The sequence below is a fragment of the Gracilinanus agilis genome, chromosome 1, assembly GCF_016433145.1.
Source record: "Gracilinanus agilis isolate LMUSP501 chromosome 1, AgileGrace, whole genome shotgun sequence".
NCBI classification, from domain to species: Eukaryota; Metazoa; Chordata; class Mammalia; order Didelphimorphia; family Didelphidae; genus Gracilinanus; species Gracilinanus agilis.
The window spans coordinates 554153672-554176510 of record NC_058130.1 but is presented as its reverse complement, the minus strand read 5'-3'; the positions used below and the strand labels follow the sequence as shown (position 1 = coordinate 554176510).

Genomic DNA, 22839 nt, shown 5'->3' with positions numbered 1-22839 from the left:
CAATTAATCCATTAGCACATGAGGAGGATAGTAGAAAATGGACAAAGAAGGAAACATGAAACTGAAGTAAAGTGGAGAAAAAGTTGAGGGGTGCAAACTAGGGCATTGTCCATATACTTAGAAGCTGGGAAGGGGTGTTAAAAACAGAAATGGAAAAACCAGTAATTTCAAGCAATATTTTGAGAATGAGGGCTTTATTTGTGCAATTCTCAATGAACTAGTTTATTTTAGTAACTAAAATAAAAACATACTCCTCAATACAGTTTTTAAAAGAAAAAAAGTGGTGAAATCTGAGGTCTGGCATTGCCAAGACAAAGCAACAAGTTGATTAACAGAATTCACTTTTTATAGGAAGAGTAGAATTTGTAGCTGGAAGGGCATTAGAGGGAGTAAACTATAAGACAACTATAAAGGGGCCATATTTTGAAGGGTTTTAAATGCCTATAAAACACATTTTATATTTGATCCTATAATAGGAAATCACTCAAGTTTATTGAATAAGGTAAGTGACATGGTAAGAACTATACTTTAGAAAAATCATTTTGGTAATTGATTGGAGAAGAGATAGATAATGGATTAGAGATGGGAGAGACTTGAGTTAGGAAGACCAATTAGAAGGCTATTACAATGGCTTGTACCTGGTGTTGACTCACTTGGAGAAAAAGACATTTATGAAATGTGGTGAAGGTGGATAAAGAAGACTTAACACATTAGATATGTGGGATGACAGTGAAATGAGCATGACACAGAGGTTGTGAGCCTGGGTTTATGGACGAAGGTGGTTTTCTATGATAACAGAGAAGTCTGAGAGGGGAGGTTTGAGGATGAGATGTCATGAATTCTGATTTGGATATGTCAAATTTGGAAAACCCATAGGCTATCCAAATTGAGATCACAGTTTAGATTTTGTTGATGACTAATTGTGGGGGTTTTTTAGATAAGCTGGGCTGGCTGATTTCAGTTACTTTTTTTTCTGGGCAATGAAAAGCTAGAGCTTTAGAGGACAGGAACAACATCTGGGTGACCTTGCAACACAAAGCTGTAACCCAGAGCCATATGAATGGGGAACATCTGTTGCTTTCTAGTTGCAGAAAAGCAATCGAGCTGACATTGCCAATAGAGACCATTGGGCTTGACAGGTTCTGTGCCAAAGGACTGAATGGTATTCAAACAAGCAAACAGCACAGGAACAGGGATTATTCTGTTGCCATCAAGCATCAAATCGCATACATACATGGTTAATTTCTATAGATACATACTACTCAAGGTATTATTGGTTTGGGATCATGAGCTAATTTTTTTAAAAAGAAAGATCATCTTCCTTTCCAGCTCACCACCTCTAGAAATATATTCATCATATACATACTAAAGGAAGAAAATAGAAATTTGGGGTATATCTCAAATGTAGATAAAGGTAGGATTTAGTTTCTTAGGGACTACTCAAACTATGATGTTCCCACTAAGTAGCTCAACATAAATACAATAAGGTGTCATTCAAACCATTCCAAATTATATCTACTTGTAATTTATTATCAATATTTTCTGAATTCACTTCTGAGAATAGAAAGTATTTTCTCTGTGTATTCTGATCCTTTGGCTAGGATTATATGCAGTTAATGAGTTGATAATGCCATAAGAAATCAAACCCTTCCTAATGATCAGTGTGGCTTGTTGCACATCTACGTTAACAATAGTTAGTTTGGATGTCATTAAATCATTTTATATTATAGAAATTATTGTCACCTCTAGTTTTAAGGGAGATCCTATTTTCCCAACTAGGTACTTGTGAATACTGACATCAAAATCCTATTCTGTCGCTTCATTATGCAACACTGGTATCTTGAAATCTAAACCAGAAGATCATAATCTTTGGCTGGTCTTCATGCCTAGGTGAAAAAGCATACTTAAAAGTATGGGTTCAATGGACTTCATATTTCTTATCAGAGATGTTCATCACTATTAGATTGGTAACCAAAGGTTTTCTTTTTCAATTTTTAATTTCAATTTTAAAATTTTATTACAGCAATTTGTGAAGACTGCTGATGTCTCATGGGGGGAAAACTTCTTTTGTAACCACAAAAAGATCTATAATCAATATTTTAATACATAAAAGACCTTTCTTTCTTTGATCACTTTTTTCATAAAGGCACAGCAGGAGTACAAAGGGGTCAAAGGGCATGTACTATTTAGTAACATTGTGTGTGCAGATTTAAATGGCTTTCTAGAATGGTTCTGGTCATTCAGAGATCCACCAAAGGCGCATCAATTTTTCATTTTCCCAGAGTTTCTCTAGCATTTGTCATTTTGAGGAGGTATGTTGATAAACTACATACAACCAAAGAAAATATTGGTCTTTTCATATATGCACAATAGAAACATTCTCTCTAAAGTTACATTTCATTTACATATATGTTTGTATATATTTTTGGTGTATATATGCACATATAGACACACATATGTTGTCATCGCCACTAAGATGTGAGCTCGAGAGCAGGACAAAGTTTTTGTCTTTCTTTGTATCATCAGTGCCTAGAACAGTGTCTGGCACACAGTGTTTATTGTTTAACTGAGTGATCCACACAAATACTCCAAAGACAGGCAGACGGGCAATAGATGAATCCTTGTAATGAACAAGCAGCGACATCTATTATGCCATATGCCTCACAACTCTAGACACTCAGCCACAGCTCTTCTGAGTAATCGAATCTTTTATCAGACAAGATAAAGAATATTCTTATAAGCAGTTTCAAAATGGAAGTCATACATTTGTCTCAAAGCACTTCAAATAAATTGGAAAATGTTGAGTGTCATAAACTAACATTAAAACTTGAGAGATGTAGAAAATAAGTATACTTTGTTAAACTTCTTAAGGTTTGTTCTTGTAGTATCATAGTATTGCAGGGCTCAACTTAAAGGGGAGAAGTTAACTCTAAAACTCTGAAATTCTGGAAAAAGACAATTAAGGCACTGTGTCACTGAAATATATTTATGGCATATAAAGTCATAACATTAGCTAAAAGTTAGTTATATAGTGCTTTACAAATATTACCATTTTATCATTACAGCACCTTGTGGAGGATAGGTGTTAAGATTATCTTTATTTTATAGATGAGAAATCAAGGCAGACATAGCTAGTAAGAATCTAAGACTGGATTTGAATTCTGGTTTTTCTTATTCAAGTCCAGTGCTCCATCTCCATATCACCTACCTGCCAAAGTCATAAATATCAGATTTTAATTTTACAACTATCTAGATTAGCAGTTCATAACTTCTTTTGTGTCATGGACTCCTTTAGCAGTTTGGAGAAACCTATGGGCCTCTTCTTAGAATGTTTGTTGCTCTATAATCATAACTTAAGGAAATATCAACAATTACTGGTTAGTAGAAATTGAGATGTAATGATTTTCCCCATCCAAGTTCACGGACCCCCAGAAAGATGGCTTTGGAGCCCAGGTAAAGAACCCTTGCTCTTAGATTAATATTAGCTTTAAAAAGTCAAAGAATAAGAGCTGATAAATGGATGTAAATTATTAACTGACTTTTGGTAACTGTTTTGCGTTCCAAATAGGCCCAATCTCAAAATTTCAGACAAAAGCGTCTATACTTTTCTTATGGATCTGTCTCTTCTTCCTTATAAATTAAATTTTAAAAATGTGTCAAAAATCAGTTGGCTGCTACTGTCACCAGAGGCACAGCTGTTGTTGTTCTTAATGTATTTACAGTGCCTGCCAATCCCCCCCCCACCCCCTTTATCTTTCAATGGTTCTGTTTTGTTTGTTATTTGTATCCTGTGGGATAGAAAATAACCTGCACTGATTGTGGCAATTGATTGACTCAGCTGGTGTTGTGGAATACAAAAATAAGAGAAAAGAGCATCAGAAAAGTGTGTAGATTGGGTGGAAGGAGTTGAGGGGGAAGGGAGTGTTCTCACTCTGAAATGCATGAAGAATAGAAGAACCAGCTGTGCGCTGTCCAGGGTTCTAACAGTTAGACTAAAAAAAAATATGGCCCTACTTCTACCCTAAATTTCATAACTTCCACAATGGGACCCAAAGGCAAACTATTTAAAAATCATTCTTAGTAGTATGTCCTACTCTCTGTTCCGCTAACCCCATCCCCAACAGAGCAGAAAAGTCTGAAGAGAATAAGTAAATCATTGTTTAGGAAATATGCAACTGGCTTTTAAAGTTAGAAATACCTGGATTCAAGGCTTGCTTCTGACATATACTCACAATATCTAAGACTACAAGTTGGAGAGGTATCATTCTACATTAGTTGAGAGAGCTTCTTCACCTTGGAGATCCCTATGCCAGTGAATTCCCTAGGTCCTTCAACACTTATGGTACAATAAGATGTACAAATCATTTTTTTTTTAGCTAATGGTCAGGAGATATTCATATTAAAAGCAACCTTCTATTTTATAAATATAAGATCTCTGCATGCAGGAACAAACCTGACGGAGGAGGAAATAAAAACTATGGGAGCTGTTTTTCATTTCTACTCTTAAGAGGCTGATCTGGGTAAAGGAGGAATTGGATGGCAAATGTATGGAAAAAGAAAATCCTAAAGATTTTGAAGGGCAGTGAAGTCTTCTTCCTGGCAAAAAGAATCACTCCTCCATCTTACCTACCAGTCTGTTGTCATTGACAGACAAATCAATCAGGGCACTTGCAACAACAGAATTCTTATTTGGAAGCAGGTGGAGGGCTATAATAGAAGGATAGAAGTCATAATTTCATTGCCTATATTTTAAAGGACCAGACAAGAACAGGCAGTAGGAATTTCTTTTTAATATACTTTCTTTTTTTTTAAACCCTTGTACTTCGGTGTATTGTCTCATAGGTGGAAGATTGGTAAGGGTGGGCAATGGGGGTCAAGTGACTTGCCCAGGGTCACACTGCTGGGAAGTGGCTGAGGCCGGGTTTGAACCCAGTAGGAATTTCTTGAAAAAGCACAGGAGAGGAGGCTCTTCATAACTGCTCATAAATATTATCAAAGGTGAAGATTTTGTACAATTTCTCCAATCCTCTCTTCTAAACTTAGATTATGATGTTAACAAGTATTTATATAGTATTTTAAAGCTTGAAAAGCATCCTCTATATGTTATCTCATTTGATTCCTACAACAACCTTGTACAGTAGGTGCTATTCTTATCCCACCTTAACTGAAAAGGAAACCAAAGCTTAGTAGTTAATTCCAGGTAGCTATTAAGTGTCTGGGGCAAATTAGATTTCAGGTCTTCCTGTCTCCAGGTCCAAAGCTCTGTCTACTATGCTACCTACCTGACACAAATAAAAGAAAAATCTCCATGTTCCTTTATATAATTTAGTAACTTTGCTTCTACCCTGGATTGAAGAGAAAAAGGCAGGAAAATATCTGCATGGCTAGAGGAAAGCACCCAGGTGGATATATTCATGGCTCTATTGAAGTATCTAATAAAGTTTCTATCTGAGAGAAATAATGGAAAAGAGGGCAAATGCCTTCCATAACAGTTATAAAGTCACAGAATTTTAGAACTAGAGGAAACCACAGAGATCAGTTAATTCAGCCCATTTCAAAATTATTAAACTGAGGCCAAGATGGTTGAAATGAATTGTCCACAAGGTCATATAGATAGGGCAAAGATGGCATTGTATCCCAAGCAACTCATCTCTCTTCCCATGGTTCTTTTCTCTACACCAAAGCAAGAATATTTATGATATATTTTTCAAGAAGTGCTCCCTGTTATTGACCAATAGTAATGGTCTTTTCCTTCTTGCCTATAATCCTCATATTTACCAGGGATTATTTTGTTAAAGATAAAGTGCCAAACTGTTGGTATCCTAGAATATCCTCAACTGAGGTTTTCTCTTTTAGTAGTGAAATCCTAGGTTCTAGTCCCTATCCCTATCTCCATCACTATCTCTATATTGATCTCCTTCTCCTTATTCTTATCTGACTTGATATGGGAAACGGTAATGAAACTATATCTGTCCATGTACAATTGCCCTGATGCATATATAAGCACATAGTAGATGTTATGTAAATGTGTAATCTTTCTTACCTCCTTTCTTTTCCTTTCTATGCTCTGCTTTGCAACTTATAGTCTTACAGAGATATTAAGCTTTACGTAGCTCTTCAAAAATATTCTCATTTGATTCTCACAAAATTTCTAGGAGGTATGCACTTTTTTTTTTTAAGATGAGGACTTGCCCAGGGTTACACAGCTAAGAAATGTCTAAAGCTAGATTTGAACTCACATCTTTCTGATTTCTAGTCCAGTGTTTTATTCATTGTTATGCCTAATACAGGGAAGCAATGGAAGGCTTTTTGCTAAAGTCTTTCTGAATCCCTGGTCATTTCTTGATCCACTTTGGCATATTGTCTATGTATTTTATAAGTTATTTTTAGTAGTTATACTTTATAATTAGGTTAAATTAGACTATGGGAAAGTGACTTAAACCTCTCAGGGTTCTAAGACTACATTACAAAGTAGATAACCTGTACGATTAGAGGGGATTTCCTCGATTGGGAAGATTTTTACACCAGTAAAATTACAAGTACAATTCTTTATGTATAGTCAATTCAACAAGCATTTATTAAATACCAACTGTGTACCAGATGCTATGTTAAGAATCAAGGAGACAAAGCTGGAAAACAACTCCTGCTTTCAAGGAGTTCACAGTCTAATGAGGAAGACTTTCAAACAGCTATGTACAAACAGGATATGTATAGCATACTTTGGAGACAAAGTTGGAAGGAAGGCATTAAGGTTGAGGGGGATTAGGGAAAGACTTCTTGTGGATGGTGAGATTTTAGCTGGAATCTAAAGAAGTCAGGGAAGCTAGGAAATGGTGATAAAGAGGAAGAGAATTCCAGTGATATAGTTTTTTATTAGACCTATGGTAGAGAAATATTCAGTCTCTCTTGCCTCAGTAGTTCAGCTGAATCAACCCGAGGTGTCCTCAGTGGATATCACTGTTGAATATCCTTCTCCGGTTTTGGTTAATTAATTAAATCTCCATTTTACAAGTATATCATTCAGCTCCAGAATCAAACCTATACTACCATGGGACTGACCTGAGTCAGGCCTAGCTCAGAACAGTATGTAAAACACTTTGTAAACTTCTAAGTGCTGTATAAAATCAGCTATTATTATGCACATGATTATGAACTACAACGTTATTATGCAGACTGTTCAGTTGTTTCAGTTGTGTCCTACTCTTCCTAACCCCATTTGGGATTTTCTCAGCAAAGATCCTGGAGTGGTTTGTCATTTCCTTTTACAGCTCATATTACAGATGAACAATAGAGGCAAAGACCATTAAGTGATTTGCTCAGGGTCATACAACTATGTCTGGGGAAGCATCTGAGGAAGGATTTGAACTCATGAAGATGAGTGTTCTTGTTTCCAAGCCTAGAGCTTTATCCACTGTGCCATCTAGCTGTCCCTAAATTTTAGCTCTAGCAAATGAATAAAAAGATCCTCTACCTTGAGTGACATTGATCATTAGTTAATAAAGACTTACAAGCCACTTTATTCCATGGTACACTACTTAGATAGGGATAGGGCCTGGACCAGGTGTGGAATCTCCTTTTACCAATGTAATGCACCTCCCCTGCAATTTATACCAATAGAGAGTTGTCTAGGGCATTAAGAAGTTAAATTTGCCCGATGACACTTAACCATTATGTGCCAGAGGCCAGATTTGAACCCAGGTTCTCTTGGCCCAGAGGCCGGCTCTCTATATACTATGCTAAATTTCTCAGATTTTCGTTTGGTTCCCTGGTATCTGTTATTGTTCGGTCATCATGATCCCATTGGAGGTTTTCTTGGCAAAGATACTGAAGTAGTTTGCCATTTCCTTCTCTATTTCATTTTACAGATGAAGAACTGAGGCAAACAGGGTTAAGTGACTTGCCCAGGGACATATAGCTATTAAGTGTCTGGGCTAGATTTGGACTCAAGAGGATGAGTTTGACACTATATACTCCACCCCCTAACTGTCCCTGGTGTCTACCTTACTTCAAAAGATCTCTGATCTCATAGTCCATACTATCATTCATATCTTCCCTTAACTTCACCAAAATGGGTCTTCCCAATACTTCATAGCCTTCTTTGTGGTCTTGACATCATCACAAGGGTAATGATGAAACATGTGGGTTGTCTAGTAGCTACTTCTTCTTGCCACACTTTTTTTTATTGTCATACATTTTTTTAATCTCACTCCTTCTATCATTTCTGAATACTTCTTTGTTTGCCACAATCTCAGCTTGCTCACAACCAGCATAAGCCTCTCCGTTGTTTTTTGAGTAATTCACAACTTAACTTTTCCAGAGGCTGCAATGTTCTGTGACAGCAAATATCACCCCCAGAAGAGATTCTTTATTGTTTTGTTCCAGATTTGTTATTTCATTCTTTGCAATTAAATGATGAAACTCTACCAATAGATATTGGAAACAGTTCTGCAATTTAACATGATAGAGAGTTTCCAGGGTGGTAGTGTGAGCTTGAGTGACTTGCTGAGTTTTATGCATGTGTCAGAGGTAATATGCGCCAGAGGTAGAATTTGAACTCAGGTCTTCCTGACCACATCTTTATCAGTTATGCCACTTGTTTCTTTTAAAGAATATTTGTATTGTAAAACATTTAGGGGCCTTTGTTTTAGACTCCAAACAAAGCTCCAACATAGACCTTTGTCAAACGTATTCTGCAATGTCCCAAAGGAAATTTGGCTTATTATCCTCCTCCTGTTTAATTCTGGCCCCAGAAGCATTTGCTGTTAAATATTTGATATATGGACCCATAAATTAAAGAATATGAATGTGAATGAAATGCTAATGAAGCATAAGAAATGAGGGAAAAGAACATTTTAAAGAAATATGGAAAGACTTATATGAACTGATGCAGTGAAGTGGGCAGATCCAAAAAAATTTTACTGTAATATCAATATTAATAAAATGAATAATTTTAAGACATATAAATTGATGAAGAATGAAATGGTAGAATAATTTATACAACTCCAAGAACACTGAAAAGGCAAACAACTTTGAAAACTCAAACAGTTCTGAACAACATAATCCAGAGAACTAATGATGAAATTTACTATCCACATCCAGGTAGATGGGTGAAGTCAGGATGCAGAAAGAAACATATTTTTTGAACATGGCCATTTAGGGAAATTATTTCTTTGTGTGCTTATGATAAGGAATTTGATTTTCTTTTTTTAATTGGGTAAGAAGGAAAGAAAATTGATTTCTTTTAATTAAAATATTAAAAACAAGAATTTATATACAAATATTTTATAGATTTCCTGTATCATCTACTTAGTGGATGTTTCAAACCACATGTTCCAGAAATATCTCCAACATAACATGTCCAAAATTGAATTTTTCTTTCCTTTAAAATATACCTTTTCTGTCAAGTGTATTGGGATCCTTATAGTTTCTCAGATTCAAAGTTTCAACATTATCCTTGACTCCTCATTCCTTTTCACCCTACATATTCAATCAATTGCTAGACATTGCTATTTCTATCTCTACAATATATTTTACAACCATCTCCTTCTCACTCCTATAACTACCAACATAGTTCAGGTTTGCACTGGTCTCCTAATTGAGTTCTATCTAAAAGTCTCTCTCCCATTTCAATCCATCCTTCACATAGCTGCCAGATTGATTTTCCTTAAGTGCAGGTTTGACCATTTCACTCTCTTATTCATTAAATTCCAATTGCTTCTAGGGTCAAATATAAATTCCTCAGTTTGTCTTTTAAATTCCTTCACAGCCTACTTATACCCTATCTTTCCATTTTAATCTTAAATCATCCCTTTCCTGCACTATCTAGTCTAATCACATTGGCCCATGCTTCCTGTTCTTCATATACAGCACTCCATATCCTATCCCCATGCCATTTCATTGGAGATCTCCCATGTCTGGAATGTACTTCTTCTTTATCTCCATGTCAATGTCCTTCATTAAAGAGTCAGCTCAAGCATCATATTGGCACAATGCTTTTCTTCATTGTCTCTTCTGCTAATGCCCTCCCTTGTTTTTATTATACACATACACACACACACACAAACACATATATGTACTTATAAATGCACCTATTTTACATGATGGAATATGTAAGTTCCATGTGAGCTGAGATAATTTCATTTTTGGTTTTGCATCCTCAGAGCCTAATAAAATATTTAGTATATAGTAGGAGTTTAATAAATGCTTGTTGATGGATTGACTGAGACTCACAGATAATTAAGTTTTACAGATTGGCCATTCAAATGTGTACAAAAGTCTATACAAAAGGCATTTTTCATCTTGCTTGTCTGGTATTTTTTTTCCAGTGTTAAAGTTTTAGACCAAACTTTTTTGAGTGATTATGGAACTCATTTAAGCGACTCTGAATTGTTCTGAGTTTGACACAACCAGCATAATGTAATCCACATGTGAGATCATCCAAAGGATCTCACTGCCTATGGACAGGACCTCACAAATCTAAACCTGGGATTCTCTGAACTTTAAAAAAATGTATATTTTGATAACTATATTTCAATACAACTTATTCCTTTATGATCTGTACTTCACTTTATATTCTTAGGAGTTCATATGGTTCACCAGACTCAAAAGCATTCACGACAGAATAAAGTAATAATCCCTTATGTAAAGGAAATCCCTCTTTAATTTTTATTTTGCCTTGGATTCTCTCCATGATAGCTGCAAAAAACCTCTGGTAAACAAACGACTCCTTGTTTGATGCGGTACTTGGTTCATTAGAGGAACGTTAGATAGAGTTATCTCTGTTAGTGTATCTTCTATATAATATTATATAAACTTAGAATATTAATATATTACTTTGACATTTATTCATATTATGATTGTAATGAAATATGTCAAATAATTTAAATATTTGTATGGTAGATCCCTTGTTGGGGGACAGCATTTAAGGTGATATTTTGTTTGAATGAATAAAATACTTTCTTTTTGTTTGATAAATAAAAAAAAAACATTACCTTTCAGAGAATTGTGTGATGGTAAAGATACAATTTACTGTGGAATTCTGTTGATGTATGTATGGAATATTTTCATAATAATTTGAAAATCATGGGAAAGTTGGTATATACGTCAATAGTCAGTATTTTCTCAGTTATTCGTGTAGTAATAAGGTCCAAGTTTTTTTTCATGTTTTTGGACTCTTTCAGTGAATACCTTCTCTGTATTTACTTCCTATAATTGTTTCATTTAGTATCACTTCTGCTTATTCAAAAAGTAGAAATGGGATCTGTGATGTGAGATTCTAAATATGATGACTCTACCATTCTGGGTGGGAAAGAGTTTAAAATAAAAAATCTTTAAACACTCATTCTGAGTCTATCTTCCTCTTTCTAGTTCTATCCTTAAATGTCCTAAGGAGAATTTTGATTAGTATTAACTTTAAAAAATTATATTTTTCCTATTATTTCTGGTTATTTGGTAAAAATGACATTGTTCCTAATATTTCAAAATCTGCTACCAATCTCCTTAGAGCTTTTATGAAAAAGTTTATATTTTCATGAAAATTTTTATGTTCTAAAATGGAATTAATTTTGTATGGTACATCTGTGTATTTGGTGAGGAACTAAAAAGCTCTGCATGACTAAGATGGTTTCTAGGATTTTTTAATGTCTTTCTTATAGAAATTTCTTACAGAAATTGATTAATATTTAGGTTTCTGTTTAAATTGTCAAAGTTGGTAAAAAAGGTCTTCTCCTTTATCTCTCTGTTGGGAAGCATGGCCTTTTTCTCTCTTATCTTCACATGTATACACATGTATACAAAAAAAATTACATGAATTGTTTATACTTCCCTAAATGATGAACATGAAAACATAATTCTTCCCCACAGAGAAAAATCATGTTCACCTAGAGAGGGATGAATAGTCTTTCTTTCCTGTCCTATGAGATTAAGTACAATTGCTTGGTATTGTAGTCTTGTTTTATAACTACACTGAAATCAAAGAATAGAAAAGTTTGATTCTAAAGAAAGTGTAAGAAGGCAAAAGTATATGAAGTTGCAGATGTACTCTGAATTCTTCTCTTCTCTAGGTACATATTCTAGAGAATTCTGCAAATCCAAGAGTTTGGCATCCTGGAATAAGAGCGATAGGGAACTAATCTTTTCCCACTAAGGAGCCATGTAACCTTGAATAAGTCACTTCCATGGGCTCCAGTTTCCTCTAGAAAATGAAAAAAATCACAGTAAAATCTGACATAAAAGTGACCTATTGGGGCAGCTGGGTAGCTCAGTGGAGTGAGAGTCAGGCCTAGAGACAGGAGGTCCTAGGTTCAAACCTGGCCTCAGCCACTTCCCAGCTGTGTGACCCTGGGCAAGTCACTTGACCCCCATTGCCCACCCTTACCAATCTTCCACCTATGAGACAATACACCTAAGTACAAGGGTTTAAAAAAAAAGTGACCTATTATTATGTAAGAAAGTACTCTTTTATAGTATGAAGGACTAGGTCTTGGACTGCTCCATGGATGTGGTGTGTGTGTGTGTGTGTGTGTGTGTGTGTGTGTGTGTGTGAGACATCTGTGTCTGAGGTTGTGGGAAGAAGTTAGTTTCTTTCCCCATCACACACACAGATTCACAGAAAGCTTCTCCCAGCAGATTTATCAGTGATTCTTTTTGCCTATAGGAGAAAAGAACTGAAGTCCTCATTTCATAGCAACGTAAACAAATGTGCCCTTTAAACTTTGTCTTTCTCCTGAGAACTCTGAGCCACCATCAGCTGACAATGTGCCATTTTCTATTCAATTCAGCATGTTTACTTTTTTATTGTGATTCATGTCTGAGTTTCTTTTGAATCAAATTATTGTATTTCCCTGGTGAGATGTGCAATCTGACTATCTTGTTAGACCAAAATCAAATGAAAAAGTTCACACTGAACACTTCTTAGTCTCATCCCTACCATATGTTTCTTTCTTTTATTTGGACATTCATCTGTCTGATACTTCATCAGTAATGAGTTCTTCCAATGCTTAGGCCAATTTTCAGACACTGTTATCTTGGAAAAGATAAAAGAGTATTGGTTGAAAATCAGTGTCAACAGAGAGAAAACCTCCATTTCAAAAAACATCCTACAATCTGGATAAATTGTTTTTCACGGCATATGGAATGAAGAAACCAAAGAAGCCACAATGGTTGCCTTGATCGTTCCTCAGCCGGAGTTGTAGCAAGAACTATCGATGCTGCTTGTATTTTATCCCCAGAGAAAGTTTCCATATTGAAGTAATTGATTACTTCAACAGGTCGTGGAGCTTAGTATTCAATGACAAAAATAGAGGACTACAGAAATGCAAGTATACTGCAGTTTTTCCGGACACAAAAATGCCCTTCTCTCCTCTTCCTTTTCTGAGAATTTATAATAAAAAGATAACAAAGTTTAAGCCCTCATCCTTCTTACCGTACAATGGGGATGGCTTTTCAGATCCACCAGTTCTCCACCCTAAGATAGGACCAATGCTATTTGACCCTATTGTATAAATTTCAATGCTTTTTCCTAAAATGTTATTTTGCCAATGGCAATAATATAAGCCTTTTAAAAGTAAGGGCATTCTAATTCCTATGTTAGACACAATTCTGTAGAGTATTCCTAAGTTTAACAATTATAAAAATGCTATTTTCGATATAAAAGGTTGAATAGATGATGTGAATTAAAAAAAAACACTGTAATTTTGCCTGTTCCCAGTCTCTGAAGGTACACTAGGATGAATACAATCAAAATCTGCCTTTTCATTTAATAATTCCATTATAATAAGCACTTTTGATTATACATGACACTTGACAAAGAAATTATTGAGCCCTGAAGATGAATACAATGACTTGTTATTCTCTCCCCAAAATGTTATTGGTTCACTCTTTCCCTCACCAAAGGGGTAAGATTTGCTCTAGAGGAGAATTTGCATACAAAGCTCATCTTGAATCCTATCTAAGTGAATTTAGTCAGTCAGTCAACAAAAAATTTATTAAGTGCTTTCCAGGTGCCAAGAACTGTGCTACAAAGCTGAGAATACAAAGAAATACAAAAACCCAGTTTTTTGCCCTTGAAGCTCTAATGTTCTCACATTCTGTTGGAGGAGATCACACACACACACACACACACACACACACACACACACACACACACACACANTTGGAGGAGAACACACACACACACACACACACACACACACACACACACACACACACATTTAAATATAAGATACTCAGAGCACAAATGGAACGCAACCTTATAGGGAGGCACTAGCAATGAGGGGAAGGGTCAAGGCTTCTTGGAGAACAGAGAATTCTATCTGAATCTTGAAGGAAGCCAGGCAATCCAGGAAGAGGAGGTGAGGAGTGAGAGCATCCTGGACATGGGGGCTAGCCAGAAAAAAGGCATGGAGATGGGCAATGAAATGTCAAGTGAGAGGAACAGTAAGAAAGCCGATGTTACTGTGTCTTAAGGTACATGGAAGGGGCTAAAATGTAAGAAGACTGGAAGGGCAGAAAAGCGCTCAATTATGAAGGTGTTTTAAAAAGCCAAACACATTAGCAGTCACACCAGAGCTTTTAAAACCTTATAATAATTACAGTCATAATTTAACTATAGATATATCAAAGTGAGGGCAATTAGGTGGCCCAGTGGATAGAGTGCTGGACCTGGATTCAGGAAGACTCATTTTCCTGAGGTCAAATCTGGCCCCAGTCACTTACTAGCTTTGTGACCCTGGGAAAACTGGCTTAACCTTATTTATGCCAGTTTCCTCATCTGTAAAATGAACTGGAAAAGGAGATGGCAAACCATTCCAATATCTCTGCCAGAAAAATTTGAAATGGAATTACCAAGAATGGGACTTGACTAAAAAAAATGACCAAACAACAAATACCAAAATGATACCTTTAACTTACAAGATGACACCATCACATAGAACTGGGAATCACTTCATAGCTATCAAAGCTCATAAAGCACATGGATTTAGAGGCTGCTGAGACTTTAATAGTTATCTAGTTCAATGCTCTTCTTTTGGAGTAAAGGAAACCAAGTGCTTACTGATTTGCCCAAAGTCACATATAGTTAAGTGGTAGCATTGGGGTGATTAGACAAGAGGAGTAACCCAAAACATTGCTTGGGACATTGTCAAAGCTGATTCTGAGTGAGAAAGTTCTGGAATGAAAGTCAAAGGATTTTCATTTGACTCCTGGTGTTGCTGTTTATTTTTGCTAGCTGCATCACTTGGCTAAAGAAATAGGGAATAAGATTTTATTAAGTACTAAATACTGTGCTAAGTGCTTTACAAATCTGCACAACAACTTTGGAAGGTAGGGTGAGTTGCTTGATTTCTATGGATTTCAGTTTCTCCATCTGAAAAAGGAGATGGTTTGAAAAGATTTTTGTTTAGTTTCCTCTTTACATTTTAGGTCCTATTATCTTGGGTGACAAAGGAAGCATAGCTGCAGTGGACAGTCAATCTTAGAGAGAGGGAGAGTTGAATTCAAATCTTATTCTGACACATAGTGGCTTATTTGTGATTACAGAGAAGTCATAGAGTCTTAGTGGCAGGCAACTATATATGATAAGCCCATGTGCATTGGTAGACGGAATTTTATCTTCCTGTGTTCTTTCTACCAAAGAAGTCACAGGTTTGGTGCAAAGGGAAAAATAGGTCTTGAGTTTTTCAGAATTTTAAATCTTGGGGAAGATAGGCAGCATAGCAAATAGAACACCAGGTCTGGAGGCAAGAAGACATGGATTCAAATTTGGACACTTCCATGCAATGTGACCCTGGGTAAGTCATTTAATGCTGCTTGCCTAGTCTTTATTACTCTTTTGTTTTAAAACTGATACTAAGACAGAATTTAAGGGTTTTTAAAAAATGCTAACAACTGAATGAAGTTCATAAAATGACTAGAGAAGTGTTAACATATATAGCAGGGGAAACATGTTTAAGGATAATAGAAAGTGGAGAAGAATATATTCTCAGTCTTAGACCTATGCTACTATTTTCATGTTTGGTATATTCTATTGTGGAAGAGGGAGAGAAGGCAGAGAGTTAGAGTAGGGATTGAAGTGCAATATGGCAGGGGCCTTTCCTGAAAAAGAGTATAGAAGAGGCAATCACCAATTAAGAGAGTCGGTATCCAGTGCAAAAAGCCTGCTGGTAGGGAAGACTCAGAAGTCAAGTAAGGAAAAAGCTCTTTAAATGTAATTCATAAATTTCAGTGACTGTCATGCCATCCAGGTAGGAAGGTACTCCTTCAAATGCAGCAGATCATAAACAGTCTATGTCTTCTCATATTGTGATTCCTGTCCTTGTAAATAAAGCTCTGCTGAGGATCTATCCAGTGTGCTAAACATTAACAGTTTCCAAATTTGGTTTGGTACCATAAGCAATATTCAGTAAATAATTGTTTTATTGTATTAGAATATTCCAAAACTAGTAGTGTTAAAAATGAAAAGAAGTGGAGAGACAGAAGAGACAGAAGGCTAAGAAGGTAAAGATGGAAAAGGTAGAGAGCATTATGCACCTAAAAATTTTGAGACAGCTTTGAAGATTTTTGATACTGACTAAAACCAAGTGAATCTCTCTCTCTCTCTCTCTCTCTCTCTCTCTCTCTCTCTCTCTCTCTCTCTCTCTCTCTCTCTCTCTCTCTGTATATATATATATATACATATATATATATATATATATTCCTTTTCATTTGAGTGAGGGGGGAAAATCATTGACAAAAGCCAAGTAAAAGATAAACAATATATCTTTGCAATAAATAACCAGAAGCATCTAATTAATTTTAAATTAATGAAGTTATAAAATTTTCATTTTACCCTTGAAGCATATTCTATTCTAACTAAATGTGTAACAAGGTTTCAACTCCATTTAGAGCAACTTATGAATGAGGATAATCAGTCCTGTTCTCAATCAAATACAAAGCAAGAAACAAACTAGAGACTAAAACATGATAGATAGCTATCTCTTGCTATACCAAGAAAAAAAAATGTTGATTGACAAGAAACATAAACAAATAACTCATTATTCATTTTAATATGTTTGGAGAAATACTGGACAATACCAAAAATACTGTATACTAGATACAGCTGTCCTGATGAAAAATAATCTATTTTTATATGCTTATTTGTAAACTCAAGAATTTATTTTCTTTCATTATCAAATAATCAGTCAAACCACAAGCGTTAATTAAGCTCTCACTATTTGCAAGGCTTCAGGTTAAACACTGAAGATACAAAGAAAGACAAATACAATCTTTTGTTCCCAAGGAGATAATTTTAACAGGAAGACAATGTGCTAATAACTATATATACATATACACACATGTACACACACACACACACAGAAAAAGAGAGACAGAGAGATACAGAGAGAGACAGAGAGAGAATAGATAGAAGGTACCATAGGGTTTTCTTAGATAGAGGCACAAAATACTGTTCATAGAAGAACAGAAGTCCTCTCTGTCTCTTCTCAGCTTCCCAGGGACTGAAAAAGGTTGGGAATCCCAAATGTAAGTCCTTTAATATTCCATAAGTAGCAGGACAACATTTAAACTGCCATTTCCCTTGAGTCATCTCCAGTTTTGATCCTTTGGAAACTATGGTGGTCCACAACTCCTTGAAATATTGCATAACTGGAAGAAAATGGATGTGATAAAGATGGGTTTGGGGCCAGAATGCATTCCAGGGTCACAGAAAATATTGCATCAGTTTCTTTTTTAATTCTTTGAAAAAAACACCTTAATTTCTATCTTTGAATACATTTTGTGTATTGGTTCCAAGGCAGAAGAGTGGTAAGGCCTAGGCAAAGGAGGTTAAGTGACTTGCCCAGGATAACAGAGCTAGGAAATATTTGAGACCAGATTTGGATCTAAGACCTCCCACCTCAAGGCCTGGCACTCAATCCTCTGAGCCACCAGGTGCTTCCTATCATTTTCCAGATTCAATCTTATTTGTTTTCTTGCTCCCCTAATCAGTATATTCCTATACCTTTCTATTGCCCCAAGAATCATTTATACTTCTCTGTTTAGTTTCTGAAGATCTCCACAACCTTGCCCTAACAATCTTTCCATCTTTGCTGTATATTTTCTCTCTCTCCTAAAAGCTAGCCTTCTTTCAGTTCTTCATCATAACAATCCTTCTCCCATCTCCACTGCCTTTCTATTAGCTATTTTCCAAGTCTGAAATGCACTCCCTCCTCACCTCTATACTTTGGCATTCTTGTATTCCTTTTGGATGAAGCTTTAATATCATCTTTCAGGTGAAACCTTTCTTAATCCCCTCAACTGTTAGTCTTCTCAAATCAGCTTGTACTTAAATCACTCTATCAATTTTTATTCTCTTTATATTAATTCTGTAAATACTTATATATGCCTTTCCTTTTGGAATTCATGCTCATTATAAGTAGGGATTATTTAATTTATTGCATTGTATTCCTACTGTCTAACACAATGCGCTGAACAAAGCAGGCACTTAATAGATGCCTGTTGATTGATGGATTGATTGTAATGGGCCCATCTTATTGTCCCTTTATAGTATCTATCTAACATATGTACTGATGGGACTAACTCAATGGTCTAGACTAGACTCACAGTTTGGACAATAGGCATTCATTCTTTGTCCATTTGGTTATTCCTATGTGGATTCTTGGGATTTTCTTTTAAATGGTCACAGATTTTGCTGAAGGAACTACACTATTATTGTCATAATATCCTATCCAAAGATAAGCTTTTTGAAGATATTTCATCTTTAGGGATGCCTCTTCCATTGGTACTTTGAATTGGAAATCTGGACAGTGGTGAATACTTTTGGTCTCTCAACCACTGTTTTATTCTTCAGGTAATGTTGCTAGCCAAAGGATTGTTTAACAGAGTTATATTTTCTATTAAGAGATTTTATATATTCTTAACATATTTATGGGAGACATACTGCTGAAGCAGAGACTTTGAGGTGAAATTTTGTTCTATGCCACGTTAGATACTGTTTTATAATTAACAAACATAAATACAATGGGATCCTGTATTCTTTACTTTTCAGTCAATATTATGATTGTGAAGATGTAGTTGTTGGTAGAAAGTGATTTTAAAAAGCCTTATTACTTCCATCCCATATTTTCTTAAGTGATTCCTTATGTTGGGTCTATAGCTCATTCTCAACAAAATTTTTAGACATGAGAAATTAGACATATGGGTCAGTAATTATGGATGGTCTCTCGGACACTACTCTGTATCTCTTCCTTTCAGACATCTTGAAATATAAATTCCATAAAGCTTTCAAGCTTGTGTTTACTTCTAGTACGGATTTCAGGGCACACAGTAAGTATATAGAGGCCCTCACATTTCTACTGATAACCTACATGGAAGAAGAGCCATAAGAGATAATATACAGAAAATTATCAGGATCATGCATCGACAGAGAGGGGTATCAGATAGTGAGTGATACAGTACAAGTGCCCTTGTGCCAGGATATCTGAAAAAGATCTTAAAAAGATCTTCAGTGTGATGTGTAGATCCTCCAAAGATGCTACAATAGGAGAACAGGGACAACAATCACAGAATCAGATGGTACGGTTGGGTTGCAATCTGTACCTCTGAAGGCAATATGTATATCAGTCAATCAGTGAACAAGTCATTTATTAAACACTATCTATCTGCCAGGTGGAGTAGGTGGTATAATGTATAGAGCACTGGATTTGGAGTCAGAAAGATTCCTCTTTAAGTTCAAATCCAGCCTCACCACTTACCAGCTGTGCAACACCCAGGAAAGTCACTTAAACTTTTTTGCCTTAGTTCCTCCTCTGTAAAATGAACTGGAGAAAGAAATGGCAAACCACTCCAGTATCTTTGCCAAGAAAATTCCAAATGAGGTCAAGAAGAGCTGATCAAAACTGAAATGACTGAATCTGCTAGGCATTGAGCCAACGGGTGGGAATATAAAGAAGAAACGGTCTCTACCCTCTAAGAATTCACCAGAGAGATCATTCCAGGTATAGAGGAAAGTTAGTATAAAGGCATGGAAATGGGAGATGGACCATCTCTAGTTTAGGCCCTCATCCCCTTTCAATTGGATTACTGCAATGGGTTTCTGACTGGTTTCCTTTCTGCAAGTTTTTCTTCACTCTTTTCCATTCTGTATTTAGTTTCTAATGTGATCTGTCTAAATTGTAGGACTAATCATGCCACGCAGTAATTAATGGACTCCAATGTCTTCCTCTTACCTTCATGAATTAACATAATCCTGAAGGCAATAGTCATTTAAAGCTCTTCATAATATGGGTTCTTTCTAGTTTTCTAGTCCTCTTTTCCATGCACTCAATGATCCAGGTATCTCTATCTGTTCACATGCGTTTCTTAGTTTCTCCAGTTTCCTTCAAGACTCAGCTCAAATCCTATCTTCTGTAGGATGTCTTTTTCAGTTACTCCACCTGCTAATGCCTTCTCTTCTAAGATTACCTTCCATCTGTTCTGTAGATTATCTTGCATATAACTATTTATTTATATGTTGCTTCCCTCATTATAATGTAAGTACTTTGAGGGCAGAGAACATTTTTTGCATTTCTTTGCATCCCTTGAATTCAACATAGTGCTTGACATATACAAATTAATAAATATCCTGTGATTGATTTACTTACAGTGGTTTTATTGTATAGTCTATAGGAGGTTGTAAAGCAGGAAAAGCTTGGAAAGATGGAAAGTGACCAAATTATGAAGGTCTTTAAATGAGATTATGGAGTCAATGTTGTGAAATGAAGCATTTGGTCTGCTCCAACTCTGAAAATATTCATTTGCTTTAGCTTTATTTTCATCGATTAAGTACAACTTTAAATGAATTGTCATCTACTTAAAAATAAGCTTATTACCACATGAGTTTATATCTAAAAATCAGAAATCTCATTCAGATCATCTAACTGAGAACTTATTTTATCTTATTTTTACGTACTGATGCCCTGATTGAAGTTCTTAAGTAGTTATCACACAGAATATAGTCAGAGAGATTAATTTCATGGAAGCAGTATCAAAAATGATCGAGTCCAAGGGTATTACCACAAGGTTACTACACTATCCAATATACTAATGTGAAATGATTTTTGGTTGGGGCAAATTTATGTGAGATGCCTGTGTGTAATTCCTACGTACCTTAATCTTTTCATTTTTCCCCTTAATCCTATTAAGTTTGTCCTCTAAAAGGGTAAGAAGGGAAATGATATGCAAAGAAAGTCAGTTCCTGTGCCTTGTCAGTTAAATTTCTAAAATTAAATCCAAGAATTCTAGGCTTGTTCCCTAAAAGATGTCTCGTCAGCCCACACTCAAAGCTGGAGGGACATAAAACAATCCCTATGTGTTTACAGCCTTACTAGATGGCCCTGTCAAAGTTTCCCTTTAGAAAGAAAAGCAGGAGATTCAGCTTCCTCTTCTATCGTTTTGGACCAAAAAAAGTATTCTTACTTCTCATAGACACATCAGTGACATGACAAGCACCTCTACTTTTGCTTGTTGTGTTGTTGTAATGAGTCTCTGGTGATTGAGGCTAGGAAAGAGAGCTCAATTCAAGATGTCCTCACAGAAGTGTCTGGGGCATAAACCTGAGGTACTGTTATTTAATCTTAAATGGCAGAAGTAAGCAAAGTTATCATTTCTTCGGGGTTTGCAACTATTTGAAAAGGAAGGAAAATATTTGCTTCTAATGAGATATGCCAAACTATAGACCATTTTGGCATCCTAATGTGTCTCATTAATAATAAGAGCTAGCAAGCACATAGTACTTTTAAGTTTTACAAAGCACTTTATATGCATTATTACTTTTAATCCTCACAACAACCCTGTGGGATAGATGCTATTATTATCCCCATTTTAAGGATGAAAAAACTAGAGGCTGTGAGAAGTTAAATGACTTGCTCAGGGTCACACAGCAAATAAGTTTCAGAGGAAGGATTTGAACTCAGGTTTCCTGAACCCAAGTTCAACATTATTCTTTCTGAGGTCTTAGGAAAAACTAATACCTACATTTCTTCTTTTCTTTTAAGTGCATAAACTCACTACTTTATCAAGTTTGATGACAGAATCTACTTCATCAGGAAAAAAATGACCCTCTAATCATTAAAAAGTCCAGATATTCATGCATAGAAAAAGCAGACTAGGGAGGTGTTGGTATGATTTTTCTAACAGATTTCTTCAAAACAAAGATCCTTCTGATTCTTGAATGGCTTTCTGACATTCTAGCTTCTCACAAGGTCTATGGGAGAAGTAAAAACATTGTTTTGACTTGTTGCTGTCAGCTTTTGGGGAAATAATACTGAAAGATTTCTACACAAGAGGGCAATGGCAATTAACTGGTGGTTCATGCCAGGAGGACTAAAGCCATTGTCCTAGGCTACGACATTGGTCAGAATCTTTAATATTACTTATTAATCACTGGCACAGGTTTAGTTTTTAAGAAGATGTTTTATTTCTCTCTTTTGGATGATTACTATAAAATACCTTGGGGTTCCAAACCTCATTTATAAGAATGCCAGAAAAAAAAAGAAAATGAAACCAGAGAGGACCTAGTGGGTTAAACATTTCAAATCTCATTGCATTTTACATAGAATAAACAAAGAATTAAAGCAAGCATTCACTTCACATTTAACTTCTAACACCTTTGAGACATTTAAGACCTTCAAAAAAATTTTTAACCGTTACTTTCCATCTTAGAATCAATACTGTGTATTGGCTCCAAGGCAGAAGAGTGGTAAGGGCTAGGCAATGGGGGTTAAAGTTTCTGAGGCCAGATTTGAACCTAGGACCTCCCATCTCTAGGTCTGGCTCTCAATCCACTGAGCTACACAGCTGCCCCTG

The 22839-nt window shown here is 35.8% G+C and overlaps 1 protein-coding gene across 1 annotated transcript in view; it reads right to left on the bottom strand.

The window, feature by feature from the left end:
• The window catches only part of PTPRM (protein tyrosine phosphatase receptor type M), a 1055867-nt gene that overhangs the window by 201977 nt on the left and 831051 nt on the right, over positions 1 to 22839 (bottom strand). The window lies entirely within an intron of this gene.